The sequence below is a fragment of the Protopterus annectens genome, chromosome 1.part1, assembly GCF_019279795.1.
Source record: "Protopterus annectens isolate FY-2018-M chromosome 1.part1, PAN1.0, whole genome shotgun sequence".
Lineage (NCBI taxonomy): Eukaryota > Metazoa > Chordata > Ceratodontiformes > Protopteridae > Protopterus > Protopterus annectens.
This window is the reverse complement of record NC_056726.1, coordinates 1,836,943,832-1,836,958,934: the sequence shown is the minus strand read 5'-3', so window position 1 is coordinate 1,836,958,934 and position 15,103 is coordinate 1,836,943,832.

The window sequence follows — 15,103 nt, the reverse complement described above, 5'->3', positions numbered from 1 at the left end:
GAGCTGCTACGTATGTCACAAAGCACTGTGCAAACTACAGGCAGGCTGCCACAACACTGACCCAAGTTTCCTATGGGGGAATACACATGTTCTTTCAAATATAGCAGGCACTACAGGCATATAACAGCATGGAGTAACAGACACCAGTGTGAAATTGCATACCCACAACCAATCTGAACACATTCGCAGTCACATTATGGTAAGCCTAGGTAATATTACAGTATATGGACTGTGTGAACCAAACCACCCTCATATGAGCCACTCACACAGTTACCCTACATATACTGGGGCAATACACAGTGTAGTCTGTTGTCTAACTGTGCTATGGGACCTGTTTCAGTCTGGCCCTACAAACCTGTACGCTGATAGGGTACCATAAACTGGAGCAGCATGCAGTGTCATATAGAACAGGGCCAAGAACAATGACATCTACCACAGTGTGTACACAGGCAATGTAACATATTCACAATACACACTCAGTCAACAATCACCATAAGTACACAGACCTCACTACTGTACATACTACAACAGAATGTCCAGGTTTTGTCCTCAAATATAAGGCCTACTCTACATAACATGTCTAGCAGTCTGATATAACACTGGCTTGTTATCAAGTATGATGTCAGTAAATAATGATGTACTGTACATATGCACCTCTTACGGCATGACATATGGACAAAAGGTGACAGACTTGGGGGACAGAGGTACAAACACAGGGCCAATATTGACATGTTGCTGTGATAAACTGAGAAATGTCCTGGTGTAACAGGGTTTTTTGTGACATATCTCTTCTGATGGATATGAAGTCAATAACTCACCTGGATGTCACCATGTACTGACTGCAATCATCAGAGTATGCTACTGCATTTCTAAAGACAAGAAATGTGTGAGTAACACAACACATGTAAGACTCCAAACTCTGGACAGTCTGCAGATAGCCCTACAGGTGACAGTTTCCTCACCCACATAACACTGTCATGCCAGACTTTACATCATGTAGAACAGTCATATCCACACAAACCCTGTTAAACCAACATTACTTCAAATGTAGAACAGCAATACTTACATTTTGTCCCCATGTCTGGAACATCCCCCTCCTGTTTTCTGGCCTGTCTCCACAGTGTATGTTGTAAGAGGTATTTCCAACTACCCTCCGTGATGCCTTTTGTCAAACACCCACATGAAGTCCTACTCTCAGTGAAGGAAAAGGGCCAACACCTCATGAAGTGCTTAGTTATAGGAGTGTGTTTCCATGCAATTGGCTATAGGAATGATACCACAGCTGTTCCACATGCAATTAGCAAGTGGGGGACTGCAGTTTATGCATAGGCCATCAGCTGATCATGAGCATTCCTCTCAAAACTCAAGCTGCTGCCTATGCAATACAGATGTACTTTTAGACATCCACCAGAGAGGGGGAGAGAGAGAGAGAGAGAGAGAGAAAGGCAGAGACAAAGTAAGAAAGGAAGGGTGTAAGAGAGTAAGAGCCAAGCATGTTTGTGTATGATCCATGGGTGGAGAGTGGTATCTGGGTATTATAACAGTTGCCTATATTGTTTACTAATCCATACTGTCACATAGAAATTGCACATGGCTGTACACATTTATGGCTGAGGATTGTCTACAACAACCTCTGCAGTGTTTGAAAACTTTTGGCCTTGTAATGTGGACAATGGGGCATATAGTTCCTCAATATAATTGTTTGTGTCTTTCGGCTTTTCCCGGTTAGGGGTCACCACAGTGGAACTCCGGACCGCTAATGATTGGTAGTTGATTTTTACGTGCCGAGTTACCAGCTCTGATGCACAACCTTCAATGAAGGTACGCCCATTCATGCATGTCTCCACGCAGAAGATGCTTTAGCTGAGAATCTAACCGGACAGCGTCTTACTGTGAGGCGACAATGCTACCGCAGCACCACCATAGTTCCTCAATATAATGATGTAGCAAAACCCGCATGGCAATGGATCCTGTCAGTATACAATCACCCCACCACCCACACAGGATACTGATGACGCACACACACAAACACACATTTACCAGTATTGAGTTTTAAACCCCTACCTGACCGTATATATTGTAATCACAGTGTTATGCAGTTATTGCACGCGCCATGGAGCGTACATGTTGGAAAGCTGTCCAAAGCTATCTTTGAAGGTGAGTGACATCAGCAACAGTGCTAAAGGAGGGATAAGGGAAGTGTAGTACATGTGAATGTTCATAAAAGCAGGTGTCAATGGAGACACACACGCACTCTCTCAGGGAAACACACACATTATCACAGTTTGCAGGATCAGGATTACAACTCCTACTCAACTAGTTTGCTAAACTACAGTAGTACACAGTTATCACAAGCACCACAGAGCTTATATGGCCGATACATGGCCAAAGGGTTATTTCAAGGTGAACGACATCAGCAGGTGTGCTAAAGTAGGGAAATGGGAAGACACACACACATACACACACACACACACACACACACACACACACACACACACACACACACACACACACACACACACACACACACACACACACACATATATATATTTGCCAGTACTGAGATGCATAGGCTCATTGCTTCACAGGTGTGTAGTAGGTGAATGGGTCTGAAGGCTGTACAAGGCTAGGCAAAGGGAATACCTTGGCATCAGGCCACATGACAGTGGTCTACCATATGACTCAGGGGTATAATCCCTGGAGTGGTCCCCACAGGTGGGTATTGTATTCACCGTCCAATCATCTGGGTTACTATTGTGGGTGGCCAGTGATGTCTACTGCTTCCCATGTATGTGATCTATATTCCATAAGATGGATAGTGTCTGGGTTGTGCACATTTCCCACACGCATGTACTTTGACATGTGGAAATGTACTTGAGGTCTCTGGGGCATGTTGTGTGTACAGATTGTTATCTTGTGATGTAGCATTCCTGACCTCATTTGGGAATACCTAGATATGGAACTGAGGTCGTGCTTGCACCTACATTGACAGCATGATACAGGTATTCAGTGGAGTTAGTGGTGTCTGTCCATACAGGGCATGTGTATAAGACATGGTATTCCCTTTGTGGGTTACATTTGCAGACTCTATAGTTGTTGCAGGCGTCCAGTGTGGAACATAGCAAAAGGACCACTGTAAGCATTTATTTGCCTACTGTAGGGATGGAACAGGGGGCCATGTCCTTTTATTTGCTGCATAACACACAGTCAGGAGATGTAACACATCACAGTACTTTCTGATGTCAGTGGCACTGTTGTGGTCAACAGGCATGTTGTCCACTGTAATCACACCATGGTTACTATCTAAGAGGTGATATGCAGGGAACTACCAATATAGTGGTTGTTGCCTAGCCAAGTGTGTTTGTGTATGAGACATGGGTGGAGAGTAATACAAGGGTTGCCTATATTGTTCACCAATCCATAGTGTCACGTGTAGGGCTATGGATTGTCTACACCAGCGTCTCTGGTGTTTGACATCTGTTGTCCTTGTAAGGTGGACATAGTGAGATATACTAGGTCCTCAATATAATAATTTAGCAAAACCCACCCCACAATGCATCCTGTTATTACACAATCACAGCACCCTCCACACAGGATACTGATGAGAGACACACACAAACACAACCCCCTACCTAGCTATCTATTGTTACTACAGTGTACCACCTTTATCACACGCACCAGGGAGCTTATAGGAGGGATCTCCCAAGGTACTTCTAAGGTGAGGAACATCACCAGCCCTTGTAAATACTGGCATTGGGTGATGTAGTGGGTGAGAGATCCCAAAAGTAATTTTGCTCTAAACACACATTTACATTTGCCAGGGGTGAGGTTCAAACCTCTACATAATAATCTTTATGGACCATTATGTTATGAATTTACCACATGCACCACTGACCTGACATGGGTTAGTGTTAGCAACAGGTACTTGTAAGGTGGATAATATCTGCAGGACTGCTAAAGTCAGGCTCTGAGATGTGTACTGGATGTAAATGGGGCCAAATTATTTGAGGTGCACACACAAACACTTACCACAGATGAGATTCAAACCCATACCTGTGCAGTTACTGCTACTACAGTATTCCACATTTATGGCATGCACCACAGAGTTTACAGGGCTGGCCTTTATCCAAAGGGGTATTTCAAGGTGACTGACATCAGCAGGCCTGCTAAAGTAGGTCAATGGGAGGTCTCTCCACACAGATAGAGTTTTACAGTTGCCATGTCTGGGATTAGAACTCCTACCTAACTATGTTACACTATAGCATGATGCAGTTATCGCACAGACCACGGAGATTACGGGGCTGAGAATTGGCCAGAGGATTATTTCAAGGTGACTGACATCAGCATGAGTGCTAACATGAGCTATGGGAAGTGCAATGTGTGTGAATGGGCCATAAACCATTCCTTTGGAAACACACACACAACACTCAGTCACACACAACTTTACATTTGACAGGACTGGGTATACAAATGCTAGATGAATAGTGATTTGTGCTATAAGGTTACACAGTTATCACAAGCACCACAGGCACTATAGGGCTGAGGGCTACCAAAATCAAATGTCTGCAGTGACTGGCATCAGCACATCATGTGATATTGGCCAACTGGATGTGTAGTGGGAGGGACAAACCTCATGTTGGCAATCTCTTTGTCACTGTCTGCCTCTCTTTTCCCCACATCTGTGTGTGTGTCTGTTTGACCTATTATAGTGCGTTGGCCTTGGATATGTGTGAGTATTCCTATCCAATCTGTGTGCAAAGCATGAATGGTGTGCAGTGTGGTGTGTGTGTGTGCACAGACATCTGTGACTGACAAATATGTATAGTCCACTGTTGTTGTCAGACATGGGCTTCATTTCTCTATGTGTTGGAACATGTCCAGTATGACCTTCTGTATTTTGTTGTCAGACATGGACTTCATTTCTCTAAGTGTAGGAGCCTGCCCAGTATGACCTTCTATATTGAGTGTGTGAATCCAATACAGCTAGGTTGTACTCCAGTGCATGATTTTGTGTTCTACACCTACAGCTAACAACCTGTTTCTGCAGGATGTCTGTAGATAGGTTGACAATATGGAATCTCAATGGGTGAAAGATAGTGGGATACTGTAACTGTTGTGTCTGTGCTACTTGTGTTACATGATTGGTGTTAGCAGAGATATTCAGACGTGCTGTTTTACTCTGTGATGCATTATGTCATCTACTACTGACAGATATACTTACTTGCTCACAGTTATTTCCTTGGAAATACAAGATGAATGAAGCAGTATCCAGTATTGTAGTCTGCAGCCTACATTTTCTTCCACACTCATGCCATTCTGGAGGGGTAGCTGCAGACACTTGCTGATGGGTCTGTGTAAATGGTCCATCACCTTGGTACTGTAGTGGCTGAGGATTACCTGCTTGTACATCTATCAAGATAACAGAATGGCCATATCCTGCTGTCGCCATACCTCTCAGCTGTACAGATTCACCCAGGTCACCCAGAGGCAGAGCTCATATAGCTGGTCAGTTCCCCTTCACATTGTGGTTTATGAGCGGGTTTGTAGCCACCTATTACTGGGTTTGTAGGCAGGGGTAGTATGGACACACATCAGAGTTTCAGACTTCACACACTCCATAGCGTCCATGCTTCTACACCCCCACTCTGTTATTCTAACCTCTTCCTAACATTATGTAAGTGATATCTGCGAAGTATCTATATAGTTGTCCCTTCATCACAACATTATTTAGGGGTTGGTCCACAGTTCATGCAGTAGGACATGGTGGGCATGCTACTGGGATTTATCAACATGGCCTTGCATTTGTGTTCTGTGGACTGTATTATGTTGTTAGTTGGGACTCCATGAGATAACATACATTGGCAGTACGGGTGAGGCACAGGCCTTTGACAGGGGACTGTAGGGCATTTGGTAGTGATGCAGGCCATCTGTAGCAGGCCAGTGCATTCTGTCACTCCTACAGTCCAAGGCTGCGAGCCAGTGGATTCACCTGGGGTGACAGGGTAAGTGTGCAATGTGTTAATGGCAATAGTTCCTCTCCATATTAATCCATTGTTCTGGATGCTGGCAGGGTGCAGCTTACAGCTAGGGACACACCTGCATGGGGCACCTTTTCAGCATGCTGCATTCTGTGGGTATTCCCATAGAGAAGTGGGGGTCATACTGTACTCATTCCCAACAGCAGAGATATAACCTGTGATAAACTTCTGGCTGATGGTGGGGTGAGCTGAGTGCATGTGTGATATGGAAGCTTCTTGCAGATGACTCACAGATATAGCTGGGACATTCCCCTAATGCTTCCTTGTGCAGGGACATAGGCAGTCTCTCATTAGTTCATAACTGTGCTTTTTATGGTCTGCCAATGACTGGGCAGACTACATCAGTATTCCATACTACACAGACAACTAATGTGCTGCTAACCTGTATGTACAATTTCAAAGGTGTATGCAGTTGACAGTTATATTTCATGTACTCTGTCTAGGGTACTTCTACCTGTGTACTGTGTGTATGTCTGGGCCCACATTCATGGCATGTCCATCTTTCAGATGGTGACAGATATTGACATCTGAACAATGAGTATGGATGAATGCTGAATTGGTTCTTGCTGAGATGCATTGTGGTTGGCACTGCAGCTGTCATCAACAGTACTGGCCATAGGCCACCGGGACACAACTCTCCATGCCTACATGCTGACCACTTCCACACAATATACAACACACAACAAACTAACACACAGCCCTGCATATTGTACACATGCAACAATCTATCATGTAAATTTGGCCAGCTTAGGTAATCTCTATTCCACTGTTATTAAACCCATGCGTACATGTTACTGCATTTCTACATAGGATTGTGGGTGGGGGGGTACACCTAACAACTGTAGACATTTGCTATGACTGTACTGGTATTTCAAGTACTCTGTTGGCTTCCATTTTGTTTTGTATTCTGACCTATCATGCAGACTAGAGGCATATCAGTAGAGTACAGATCTTAGGTTTTATTGACCTACATTTCACTTTCAGACTTCTAACCCTGCAAAACTTACATACTACTGCCTGACCTGTTGTAGTGTGTCTGTGTAGGTCTGGAGGGGGGCTGTTCTCCATTGCCATTAATTGGAGGCCTTAGCACAACCTTTCTTTATGGTCATCTACACATGTCCTGCTGGATGAGGCTGTTGTTGGGTATGTGAGCCTCACTGACATGCATTTGTGTGTCCTATGGACAGACATTTGGGACACCACATGCACTGCAGTGGGATTTGTCTCCTTGTCTAGTACTGCCTACTTTGTTGACACCAGTATTTGTTATGGATTTAATTCTGCCCATATAGGTGTCCACTATCTACTACCATCCCATTCAGCCACCCGATTTCTGTTGCATGCTCACATCCATACCATAGCTACAACTAGCCGAGCATACTACTCCATTCAGCAATTGACAGGAAGAGTGACATACCTTGTGGCTGTGCCAGTATTGAGGATGGTGTTGGAGGGTGGAGGGCTGACTATGTCAGATGCACATAGTACACTCCCTATATATGGTAAAGCACAGGCAGTGTCATGTTTGGCATCCCTTTTACTGTATGTGTGAGTCAGAGAGAGGTGTCATTCCCTGGGTTCCTACTGTGTTAGTGTATGTGCTGTGCGTTGCCTCTTTGCCAAATCCTGGGCATACTGGGCATGCCTCCTTCTGCCTATATGGGCAGGCTCAGGTTGTTCCTCCTCCGAGTCACTCTGTGCCTGTGCTGGCCTTGGCAATGGTAGGGTCTGTTTGGCCCTTCCCTGTGCTGTTCCTGCTGCAGCTGTTTCCACAGGATCATATTGTGTAGCATGGCACATACAATGAAAATGTGTGTATATGTAGCATGAGAGTACTGCAAGGCCCCACCGGATATGTCCAGGCACCGGAACCGTGACTTGAGCATCCCAAACACACACTCTATTACGATTCTGGTTTGTGTGTGTGCTTCATTATGGAATTCTTGTTCAGGTGTGTGTGCATTTCTGATGGGTGTCATCAGCCATGGCTCCAGTGCATAACCAGCATCCCCCACTAGGTGGCCATATGGGATGTCCCCACTGACAAATCTCTAGTAGCGCTGTGTCATATGCCAGATGTGGGAGTTGTGATAACTTCCAAGACTGCCAGCACACACATTCATTATAACGCCCTGGGCATCACACATGACCTGGCAGCTGATGGAGGGGAAGCCCTTGCAGTTTATGTAGACCCTACCATGCTCACCGAGTCATGCTTTGATGTGTATGTGCGTGCAGTCTATAATACCCACTACCTCAGGGTATTCTGCTATTTGGTGAAAGAGATGCATATTGCTGGTCAACGCCTCATGAGTGTTAAAGAAATATATGTGCTCACTGGCATGTGCTGACATAGCATCCAGGAACTGGTGGGGTACCCTGGATGCTGATGCCTGTGAGATCCCCATGATATCCCCATTTGCCCTTTGGAAGGTACCTGTGACTAGTATTCTTAAGCCTACACATACCTCGGTAACCACTGGGATGGGTTCCCCTTTGTTGGTTCAGTGTGTGAGGTGTGGCTGGCACAGCTCAATAATTTTGCTGTAGGATGTCCCTGTCCACCCTATAGCGCTCCACTATCTCCAGCTCATGTAGCCCCTGGTAGGTTACCCTGGGTCTGTACACTCTTTTCCTTCTCCTCACTGTGGGTTGGTAATCAGCATTCTCATCCTCAGCACCCTCAGCCTCTTCCACATATTGATGTATGAAAGCAACAGCAGCCCCTATCATTTGTGAGTTTTGTCAGGTAAAATTTCCCTGTCTGTGTACACCAATGGTGTAGAGTTTGTGGGAAAGAACAGAGTGAAAGGTATTTGCATAGTTTATAGTAGGGTGCTGGGTGGGGCTGCTGCCTGTGTAATTGGCTGATTCTAATACATTTCACCCACCAGCTATGCTAGTTCTCTTTGATTTCCTTCCTACTGCTGTTTTCCCTTCCCATTGCCTTCCCATTTAAGCCCAGAGGTGTGCCGTGCATACCTAGTGCTCAGATGTGAACAGAGCTGCTATTTCCTGTTTTTTTTTTTTTTTTTTTTTTTTTTTTTTTTGGTTTAAAACCTGGTGCATGGCATGCACACCCATTTAGGCAATGTAGACACACACACACCTGCTTAGCTAAGGAAAAACACAGGCCACAGAGCGCCAATAGGCTTACAGCAGGAATGACACTCCCCCTTATGAGGTCATCTACCTCTTATGCTTATACCATGGTGTTGCTGCACCTACACATGGAATAGAGTGGAGGCTGGCAGTGACCAACTACACCCCTGAGTTTGTTATTTATACTTACACCGGGGTAGTAGTATTAAGAAGAGTTACAATTCAAGGTGCATTAGTTACATTGACAATTTGTTATTGCCACAGGATAGTAGTTTCAAGTTAGGATATGCATACGTCTGGCGAAACAGTAATAATAATATTTTTTTATAGCTTATGGATACAGCTGCCTTACTTCAGATTCCTAAAGGAGAAGGTTTTTTTTCCACCTTTTTTGGTGTGAGGCAGATCTGCCCCATAGGTTTTATTGACCTACATTTTTAAAATCTTAAAATATTTTTCCAGTTTCCAAACTTGGCAGTGGGGGTTTACACAGCTGTCTGATTTTTATGTTTTCAACTTTCTTAAATATTCAATTTTTATGATCAAAATCAAAACCTTTATTTACTTATATGTCCTAGATTTGTCAAGTGTGTATCTACACACTGTTTTATCTGGCAACCTGTTTTGCATGTAATATGGTTTTAACATTTTGGTATTGTATTATTATTACATGAGCATTTAGTTGTTCATTGTTTCCCTAGTGCTTTTTTAGAGCTGGGACTTTAATTCAGATGAGGTTCAATCATGTAATTTGCTATTCTCAATTAGTGAACTGTTTAAATGTTCTCAATGAAGGGGAGGCACTGTTTGCTTGTTTGTTCTTTCTGAAGAAGTCGGACTGTTAGCCGACGAAAAGCATATGGTTTTAACGGCTTAAAATAAATCTGTATTTTTTCATTTACATCGAGTTGGACTTTATATTCTCAGTGGAATTGAGACTTGGGATTCGGAGTGTTTGGTGAGTCTACACAGCGAACTCCACTAGTCACAGGTCTGTTATTGGAAGTGGAGGTGCCTATTTTGACTTGAGGGTCCTGTTGGTGAGTCAGTTAGCCACCCATCTGATGAGTTGGGGATTTATGCCAAGTTGTGTTAGCTTTTCGATGATGCCCAAATGGAGGATTGTGTCAAAGGCCTTGGCCAAGTCAGGGTAAACTGTATGCACTGACTTTCCCTCATCCAGGGCCTTGGTGACAGTTTCAAAGAAGTCAACCAGGTTCAACAGTCAAGATCTGCCCTTGACAAATCCAAACTGGGTGGGGGTCAAGTGCTTGCAAATTGTCTATGTCCTTGTTTAAGAGATCCATAATAATACGCTGCATGGCTTTACAGATCAGACGTGTCAAGCTAATAGGGCGATAGCTCTAGGGTCATTAGTGGCACCACCATTGTGGAAGGATCACACTCCCTAGTCTGCTTGGAGATTGCCTATGTCCTTGTTTATGAGATCGATAATAATATGCTCCATGGCTTTACAGATCAGACTTGTCAACCTAATAGGGTGATAGATCCAGAGTCAGTAGTGGCACCACCTTTGTGGAAGGATCACATTCATTAGTCTCCACCAGGAAGATTACACTGCCCTGTCTGCTCTGTATGCATGCAGACACCACCCTACCCAAAGGAAGTGTAAGTGGGCCATACCCAATCACTCCTACCCCTTCACTGCCTGGCTGCAGTGCTGGGGCTGCTAACTGTACCACAGTTACCTAGGCCATAGCCAGGGCTCTATCTCTCTTTGCCACAAAGCCAGTGTACTACAATTAATCAAAGCCACAGCCAATCAACCCTCAATTAGATCCTAACATCCTCTCCAAATAAAATATCCCATGAAACTCTATCAGACAGTCTAAGTGATCATTTACCAATCTACACTATCAAGTGCAAAAGCAACAGCCACAAAATACTTCAATAAAGCCTGGTAAAAAAACTTGCTGTTTTTCATGAAGACACTTTTATTACTACAATACATCTCCTTAATTTTGAGTCATTAAAAACTCTTTCCGTATATGATATTGTCTCTAAGTTCAAAGAAATCTTCATAGGAGTTCTAAACATATAAGCCCCCCTCAGAATAAAAATAGTCAAAGCCAACCCTGTCCCATTCCTTAGCACCTCCTGCTTTACTAGTATAGAGACAACTAAGAAACCTAACAAAACAGCTTATTATCAAATTTAAAAATATACTACTCAAGCAATCAAAACATACATGCTAATAATCCAAAACTTTTCTGGGCATCAGATTTTTTTTAGCAATATGGAAAATGACCTTATGGGTGAAATTAACTGCCTAGAGGATAATATGACGTCAGATGCTTTATTTCACCTAGTAGCATCTAGTTATCAGCACTTGATAGAGAAACTGTCTGCCTTTGATAAAACTCAGGAAGCAAATAAGAGACGAAAGTTGTTAAGGGATGTGAATGATTTCAAATGTGGCCAGATATTTGCATGGCCGATAGTTAATGTTACTACTAGCGCACAGCAGCAAAAAAAAATTGGTCGAGATCAATTAGATACCTTCACGGTTGAGAAGGTACAAAAAAAATTGTTAAACCTGCTCCTATGGCAGCAACCAATGAGTTGGATGTTATACGAAGTGTGAACATATCAGCTACTGAACTGATGGGCCAGACTGATGGAAAATCAACCAATCAGGGTCTGTTGAACTCGCAACCAGAACTAGTGATACGACCAGATCCCCAGAAGAGAACGGAGCTTCCAATACGAGTTCTGAACAGAATATGCTTTTTTAAGACAATTCAAACCACTACCCATAAAGTTACCAGTAAAAATAGACATGAAAACCAGTTCTACATCGAGAGGGAGATTGAGGCAGTGTACAGAGGTGGGGAAGAGAAAAAGCAAAAGTCCACTAACAAAGAACAAAATGGTACGTCAGAAGTAAACTGTTACAAAATGGACAATATTGTAAATTTGTCGAGCTATACTCTAACTGATTTAGACATAGTGAATCTAAATAAAGGCTTACAGTTTATTACAAGTGGGGATGTTTGAAGCTGTTCACTCGTAATCTGAACCTAAAAATGTTATTTAAAGATGTGCTTTTTAGCACTGGATGTAAAATAAGTGGTACGTTTGTTCCCTATAGCTGTCCTATCCTGACAGCATTTCAGAATTTATGTGAAGCTGAAATTAGAAGTGTATTTGAGAAGAAGAGTGTACACAAATATTATAATTTAAGTCAGGTAGAGAGTGAAGCCCCAAGAAGGTTAGAACATAATTCTGACTTAATCATTAAGCAAGCAGATAAGGGAGGGGCTATTGTGCTATTTGATAAGAACCATTATATGGAATTAATGAAGCAATTATTAATGGATGAAAAAACTTTTACATTAATAGTTTTTGATAAAGTTAGAAAATGTATTGTTAATGTGAATATGATGATTTATGACCTGCAGTTACAGAATGATATTACTTTGGAGGAATTTAATTATTTCACTGTTCCTTGCCCTGTGTTACCTACGATATATGGTCTACCTAAGATACATAAGTCACTCAAACCTCTCCCCTCCCTGAGACCGATTGTCTCAGGGAGGGGTTGGATAACAGAACCTCTGTCTTTATATATGCAGCAAGCACTTAGCAAATACCTGAAAGAATGTAAGAGCTTTATAAAATATTCAGGTGACTTTCTAAGAAAGTTATATGCTTGGTGCAGTCAGAATAAAGGTATTCAGTTTTTGTTGGTAACACTTGATATAAACTCTCTCTTTACAGTTATTCCAAATGAATATGGAATAGAGGCTATTCAAGAGTTTTTGAGTTTAAATACTGATATGACTGCAAGAAAAATAGGAAATATCTGTGAAATAATTGATATAATTCTTACAAATAATATTTTTTTATTTGATGGTAACCCATATTTGCAAATTTTGGGGGTGGCCATGGGAGTACCCATGGCCAACACATGCAAATCTTGTTCTTAATCAGTGGGAGAATACGTTTGTGCATAATGAAGGGGGATTTCAGAACTCAAATCTGTTATTTTATAAAAGATTTGTAGACAATTGCTTCCTTCTATGGAAAGGACAAATAGAAGAGTTGCAGGAACTTATTACCACCTTGGAAGATACCACTGATTTTCTACGATTTAAATTGAATTATTTGAGCACAAATATAGCATACTTGGATGTCAACTTAGAGTTAGTTGAAGGTGAACTATGCACAGTTGTACACAAGAAATCAGTACATGCAAACAGATATACACATAGATGTAGCATGCATACCCCTCATACCTTTAAAGGTATTGTTAAAAGTCAGCTTTGTAGAGTAAGCAGGCCAAATACAAATGAACGAACATATGCTAGTCAACTTGATGATATGATGGGAGAGTTTACAGAAAGGGGGTATAATAAAGAAAACATTGTTAAAACTGCAAATGAAGTCTCGAATAGAAGATCAAATGATATGGCCCCATATTTTAGTGCAGCAAGTCATGTTCGGGGTTTAGATGATAAGGAAAATGGTAAAATAAGATATGTGACAACTTTTAACACTAGGACAAAGGCGGTAGAGAGTATTATACGGAAGAACCGAAATATTCTTCTATCCATGCCTGAATTGAAGAAAATCATTACAGAAAGGCCCTATTTAGCATATAGGAATGAGAAGACTCTTAAGCAGAGGTCATGTTTTAAGGACCTTAGTTATAGACATAATAAGGTGACTATTACTAATAAGCAGGGAACTTTCCCATGTTTGAATTGTAGTTGCTGCATGGATGTTATCAATGACATCCAGTTCAGCCATCCTCGAACTAAATATGTATATAAGTTTGACTGATATGCCACTTGTAATACAGCACAAATAGTATATCTGGCTACATGTGCAAAATGTCCCTCTTTTTATGTAGGAAAAAGTAATAGAAGATTAAAAGATTGCATAACTGAATATAAATCAGAGAATAGAAGGGGCATTCAGTCGAATGCATTGGCTAAACGTATACCTGAGAGTAGCTCTGAGCATACTTTTAGGTTTAGAGTTATTAAAGTAGTTGATAAGGTAAGAGTATTGGGGGGGCATGAATAATATGCTTGAAAATGCTGAATATTATTGGATTATTAGGTTACAGGCAGATGTTCATCCTGGTATAAACAATGCAGTAAGTTTAAAACCAGTTTTAAATAAGAAGCAACATAAATTGCATTGATTGTTTCAGTTTAGATAATTTTATATGTGTTTTTATTGGCTGGCTGTGTCACATGGTTTTTACTTTTTCTTTAAGTTAAGAGTGTTGTAATTGAATTGTTTGAGCACCGAGGAAGGGGAAACCTAAAACCTTTGCTATTTCATTTTCATTTTTGTTTTAATTAAAAGTACAGAACGTGTCTGTGACTCTTTTTCTTGCTCGTGGATTTTTTTGTATTTGCCACAGTTAACTGCAGTGGATTTTTTCTTGCATTTGACAGTTTTAAAGAAGTCAATCAGGTTCAACAGGCAAGATCTGCCCTTGACAAATCCAAACTGGGTGGGGTCAAGTACTTGGAAATTGTCTATGTCCTTGTTTAAGAGATCCATAATAATATGCTCCATGGCTTTACAGAACAGACTTGTCAAGCTAATGGGGCTATAGTTCCAGTGTCAGTAGTGGCACCACCTTTGTGAAAGGATCACACTCACTAGTCTGCTTGGAGATTGCCTATGTCCTTGCTTATGAGATCCATAATATTATGCTCCATGGCTTTACAGATCAGACTTGTCAAGCTAATGGAGCGATAGTTCCAGAGTCAGTAGTGGCACCACCTTTGTGGAAGGATCACACTCACTAGTCTCCACCATGGAGATTACACTGTCCTGTCTGCTCTGTATGCATGCAGACACCACCCTACCCAAGGGAAGTGTAAGTGAGCCATACCCATTCACTCCTACCCCTTCACTGCCTGGCTGCTGCATTGCTGGGGCTGCTAACTATACCACAATTACCTAGGTTGTAGCCA